Genomic DNA, 6,686 nt, shown 5'->3' on the forward strand with positions numbered 1-6,686 from the left:
TGTTTGCTTGTTTTCATTTTTGTTTTTAAGATTTAAGTTTTAATAATTTTTTTATGTTCCGAAAATCCTGTGGAAAAAGAACTGTTGAAAAAGATTACAGATGTACAAAATTCTCCCTTGATATTTGATTGAAAGTACTTTCTGCATACATACAAGATATATATTCTTCTTTTATTTATTTATTTATTATTTATTTATTTATTTTTGAGATGGAGTCTCACTCTGTTGCCTAGGCTGGAGTGCAGTGGTACGATCTGGGTTCACTGCAACCTCTGCCTCCTGGGTTCAAGCAATTCTCTTGCCTCAGCTTTCTGAGTAGCTGGGATTACAGGCATGCACCACTACACCCAGTTGTTTTTGTATTTTTAGTAGAGATGGGGTTTTACCATGTTGGTCAGGCTGGTCTCGAACTCCAGACCTCATATAATCCGCCCACCTCAGCCTCCCAAAGTGCTGGGATTACAAGTGTGAGCCACCGTGCCCGGCCCTAGTCTTCTTTTAAAATAGCATATAGAAGGACTTCATATATGATGGGATAAAGACACATGCTTCCATCATGTTCAGCATCTGGAAAAGGTAAGGGAGGGGGTCATCACAACAGTTTCTGTTTTTGATACTTGACATTAGTGACATCTGATATGTTATCTGTATTTTTTTAAAAGAACTATATGCCTTGTGAAATAGAATATTTAATACTGAATTTGAATGAACTTTGTCAAATAACATTCATTTGAATTTTCTACAAACATATCTGAAATAAATCTCAAAGAAAATTAATCTGTCATGTTTTCAAATATTAAGTATGTGAAAGTTATAATGAAAGATCGAAAGAAATAAATGAACCTAAGTTTTTATTTTTGTTTTTTTGTTTTAAAGCTAAATGTGCTTTATTGAATTCTAATGAAGAGTAGCATCTGTTTTGTAAAGGGTGTAATGAGAGCAGTCCTTTACTTGGATGGAATGAGGCATGATAACTTCTAGGTGAATAGACTTCTGTGCATTTGTTGGGAGGTGAGCCATTGATGGCAAATTTGGTGACAGTTCACAGCTTTTTAAGTCACTTACTATAGGATCTTCCATACACTTTACATGTGAAAAACTGTTGTTTCCGTTTTGGTCATTAGAAACACTTTCAGCTGGCTCCTGTGTGCCTTTGTCATAGGTTCATTATTGCAGTTTTTTTGGTTGTTGTTTGTTTATTTGCCAGCGTTCTTCACTTTCTGGCACTACTATATGCTCCAGACTCACCTTTTCTATTTTCTGTACCAGTCCTAGAATCTGCCATTGTTTTAGTCAGTTGGGGCTTCTGTAACAATTATGTCATTGACTAGGTGGCCTAAACAAATATTCATTTCTCACAATTTTGGAGGCTGAGAAGTCCAAAATCAAGGTGCCAGCAGATCTGGTGTGTTTGTATTATCACATGGTGGGAAACAGAGAGAGAGAAAGCCCCCTCCTGTCTCTTCTTACACGAGCACTGATCTTATAAATGAGTTCTCCACTTTCATGACATGGCTGCCTCTCAAAGATTCCACATTCTAATGCCATGACATTGGAGATTAGGCTTCAACATATCAATTTTGGGGATAAACAAGCATTCAGTTCATTGCAGCCATTTATCCAGAGATCACTGAATCATTTTATTGGAGAATTGTGTTAGAAACCAAGATCTGGGTAGTAGGCATACTCATTTCTACCTGGATGTTGTTGCTTCTACAGCCAACAAAGAAAATAACTACATATGTGAATACAAAGTCATTTGTATGTATGTAATTATATATATTTTTATACTTAACCATCTACATCTGTATTAAACTAAACATGATTTCATGCTGATATTTCCAATTCTGTTCTATTACACATGGATCATTCTAGCCTTCTCCTCTTATGTTTCTGTAATCTCTTACTCCAACAGTGAAAAACTTGGCTCCAGCCATCATCCAATCATAGATTCAATTGTTCGATTCTAGTGTACATGCATAGCAGTATCAGAATTGTTAGCCTGTACTCCTGTAAGAAACACTTGTATCAAATAGAATACAGTGTTACCTACTATTCCATTTGCCTTGAGTTTTACAAACCTCACTCATTTCTTAAATTACTTTGGTGAGCAACTTTTCCCCACTGTTGTCAGTGAGATTGCTTTATATGTTTTTAATACAGTTAGATGTTTTGTTACATTCTAACTTTCTTCATGAGCTGCTAAATAATTCTCAAAATTTGCATTCATTAAGGTTTATTATCAGTGTCAGTGCATTTTGACAAATGTGTAATGACATGTTTTCAAAAATAAGGTACCATATAGCATAGTTTATCCACCTAAAAACCTCCTGTGCTCCCTCTGTAGCTTAAAATATTTTATAAATCATTCTCTTCCTTAAAAAAGAGGACATAATATTAACCTATATTTTGATGTATATGGACTTCCCTTGGCTTACCTTTACCTTTCCAGACACATCTTCAGAGTCATTTTCAGACTCAACAATTGTGCATCGAATGCAAATCAAACTATTTGCATTTTTTTTAACATATCATCTTCCAAATTAATCAACACTAAATACTTCCTCCCTCTGCTCAAAAGGCCCTTCTAGCCATAAAAGCCTGAACAATTTCTGCAAATTCTTCAGAAATCACAACAAATATTACCACTGTCAGAACAGATCTCCTCGATTATACAAAATAGGAGAGTTAAAATGTCTTCTCCATTCCCTTTATCCCTTTATGGTATTTTATTTGTTTTTTTGTTCCTTTCACTAGAATTTAACATCCTTGAAGAAAGATGGCATGATATTCACATATATGTCTCCAGTGTCTGTCAGAGTATCTGACACAATATTTGCATATTCAATAACTGTAAGTCAAAGAGACAATAGAGTGAATGAATGAATAAATGAATGAATAAGGGAGAGACTGAACGAGTGAAACATACATATTTATTTCTGATTTCAAATTTCAAAAGTTGAGCTGTATGGAAGTTGAGGCTACCCTAAGTCTAAAATGGTAAGTCACATCTTCTCAGGGAAGTTTGAAAGGACCTAGGTCTAACTAGCTGAGGACCACTGGATCTATTCATGGAAGGCTTATGAACTAAACTTGATATAAACTTCATTCCCTTAGAGCTGATGTGCAGTTTTCTTCTTGCTTTGACTTATTAAAAAGTTTTTAGGCCAGGTGTGGTGGCTCACGCCTATAATCCTACCACTTTGGGAGGCCGAGGCAGGCAGATCATGAGGTCAGGAGTTCGAGACCAGACTGGCCAACATAGTGAAAACCCATCTCTACTAAAAAATACAAAAATTAGCTGGGCATGATGGTGTGTGCCTGTAGTCCCAGCTACTCAGGAGGCTGAGGAAGGAGAATTGCTTGAACTGGGGAGGCGGAGGCTGTGGTATGCCGAGACTGTGCCACTACACTCCAGCCTGGGCAACAGAGCAAGACACTATCTCAAAAAAAAATTTTTTTTTTAAGTGCTAAATATCTCCATATGACAGGCCAAACTTCTATGAGCATACATACAACTCTAAGACTGATTTTCTGGCCCAATGGAGAATTTGAGTAATATTGCTAGGCAATAGCAACACTCATCTCACTGGAATCTCTTTTGTCCTTACTTTCAAACTTTCAATACACAAATTTGGTACAAATATTAAGTACAAATATCATTGTATTAAGTACAAATATCACCACTGAAATTCTTTATTTCACAGGCTTCCACACAAATCAATAAAACTAATTTAAACTCTTGCAAGACCTCTTCTCCATGTCACCTAGAATCACCACTCTGTAAACATTCAGTGTCAAGCTCAAGCGCTCAACAATTGACATTTGGCTTTAATGAAAAGGATATTGAATGCAACTGAGGAAAGAGTCCCGACTTTCTTTGCTAGATTCTCCAAATAAAGGAACCTATTATGCCAAATCAAAGCAGGTATTTCTATTGACAAAAGCTAACACCTGCATATCGGGCAGCCTCGGTGATGTCATTCATTTTTTCTGTGCTAAATTCAGCAATAAGCCAAAGAACAAACTTGTGCTTGGAAAATGCAATTGCCTCAAATAAATGATTTAAACGAATAATAAAAAGCAATTAATTCTATGATGCATTCTAAAGATCAAGTTGCTTCATTTAGGGATCAATGAGAAGCTTCCATTAAACCTCCTTAAATCAATCTAAACACTTGCACTAAACTTCTTAAACACAAATATTTTTTCTTTTTTCCTGTCCTCTGAAATAGAATTAATCGGAGGTAGAAATTCCAAAAATAGTGACGAAAACACCATTTTGTGATTCAACTGCTTCTTTTAAGACAACCACACCGACTTTATCAACTCAAAGGTTAAGTTTGGGTAGGTTTTTGCTTGTTTGTTTATCTGAGATGGAGTCTCGCTCTGCCACCCAGGCAGAAGTGCAGTGGCGCAATCTCGGCTCACTGCAAGCTCCGCCTCCCGGGTTCACGCCATTCTCCTGCCTCAGTCTCCCGAGTAGCTGGGACTACAGGTGCCCGCCACCACACCCGGCTAATTTTTTTGTATTTTTAGTAGAGACGGGGTTTCACCGTGTTAGCCAGGATGGTCTCGATCTCCTAACCTCGTGATCTGCCTGCCTTGGCCTCTCAAAGTGCTGGGATTACACGCATGAGCCACCGCGCCCAGCCAAGTTTGGGCAGGTTTTATATCCAACGCTGAGGTTTTGGATGTTTGTATAAACCAAATCCAGAATGTACTCATTGAAGTTAATTCTAGTATTGCCGATTTGCCAATATACTGCAAGAGCTTCCAATGTATAATAAAATTCATAAATATTTATTGGCTGGCCACACTTTAACTCTAGGCAACAAAGGTCAGTAAAAAATGTGCACATGTATCTAGTCAGAAAAAGATCAGTTAATAGTCACTGAGGAGTGAAAATGTAACAGGCCTTGATCTAGGTATTAGTCATTTAGAAACAGAGACAGTCTATAAGGGCCATATCTTTGACCTCAAAATTACAGTTCACTGGAATCAAGCTTACAGAATTATCTATGAAGAAGTACTCTGGCATTGACAAATTCTCAAGAGCTAACTTTGCAGAGCTAGGACTTATATTTATTTCAATATACCTTGTACTTCTCCTTCCCTAATTAAAAATTAAAATGGACCAGGCATGGTGGCTCACACCTGTAATCCCAGCAGTTTGGGAGGCTGAGGCAGGTGGATCATGAGATCAAGAGATCGAGACCATCCTGGCCAATATGGTGAAATCCCGTCCCTACTAAATATACACAAATTAGATGGGCGTGGTGGCGCACACCTGTAGTCCCAGCTACTCAGGAGGCTGAGACAGGAGAATCACTTGAATCCCGGAGGCAGAGGTTGCAGTGAGCCGAGATTGCGTGACTGCACTACAGCCTGGCAACAGAGCAAGAATCTGTCTCAAAAATAAACAAACAAGCAAACAAATAAATAAAATGACTTTGGCTGCATGTGGTGGCTCACGCCTGTAATTCCAGGACTTTGGGAGGCTGAGGCGGGCAGATCACAAGGTGAGGAGTTCAAGACCAGCCTGATCAACATAGTGAAACCCTGCCTCTACTAAAAACACAAAAATTAACTGGGCATGGTGGCATATGCCTATAATCCCAGCTACTCAGGAGGCTGAGGCAGGAGAATCGCTTGAACCTGGGAGACAGAAGTTGCGGTGAGCCCTGATTGCACCACTGCACTCCAGCCCGGGCAATAGAGCGAGACTCCATCTCAAAAAAGAAAAAAAAATTAAAAGGACTTCTAGTTATGCTTTCCAAGTCTGATTTGTATAAAGTCCAACAGGTATGGTAGGGAAGGGAAATTCTCTGGTGGTAGCCCTCAAAATACTCTCTTGAATGAGAAGAGAATTTTTAAAAATGAATGTGTGAGACAAAATATTAACAAAGTCTAAGGTTTTGGGAAAAATTAGGGGAAAAAAGATGTCATACTAGGATTTGAAGGAGCAGCTATGCTAATTTTATTGGGAATAAGTAAAAATCATCATTTGTGAACTGCCAACCTCCTTGATCCTCTGGTAACAAAGAATGAAATCATTGTATTACTGTCTTCTTCTTCTTCTTCTTCTTTTTTTTTTTTTTAGACAGAGGTGCAATTTCGGCTCACTGCCACCTCTGCCTCCCGGTTCAAGCGATTCTTCTGCCTCAGCCTCCTGAGTAGCTGGGACTACAGGCGTGCACCATCATGCCCAGCTAATTTTTGTATTTTTAGTAGAGATGGGGTTTCACCATATTGGCCATGCTGGTCTTGAACTCCTGACCTCGTGATCTGCCCGCCTCGGCCTCCCAGAGTGCTGGGATCATAGGCGTGAGCCACCGCACCTGGCCTGTATTACCGTGTTTAGCCGATTAAGGCTAAACATTTAGACTATGATTGTTTCAGGGTAAAGAACTATAAAATGGTCGCATTAAAATATCTTATTAAAGAAGTAAAACAAACTTACTGGTTAAATGACTTTTTTTCCCTTTAAGAGTTAATTTTCATCCTCATTTTATGCATATGTGAAAGATATATTTTCTACAATTGCTCTAACACAAATACTGCTAAACTTTTACAATAACATTGCTCTTTTCTTTGGAATAAATGAAGCCTCAAAACCAGTGAACCATTTCCTGCTATGTGTTATTCTTACCATTTCATTTGCTCCAGATCCACTGCCAGTTTGA

Source organism: Macaca thibetana, chromosome 9 (assembly GCF_024542745.1).
Source record: "Macaca thibetana thibetana isolate TM-01 chromosome 9, ASM2454274v1, whole genome shotgun sequence".
In the NCBI taxonomy this organism is placed as follows: domain Eukaryota; kingdom Metazoa; phylum Chordata; class Mammalia; order Primates; family Cercopithecidae; genus Macaca; species Macaca thibetana.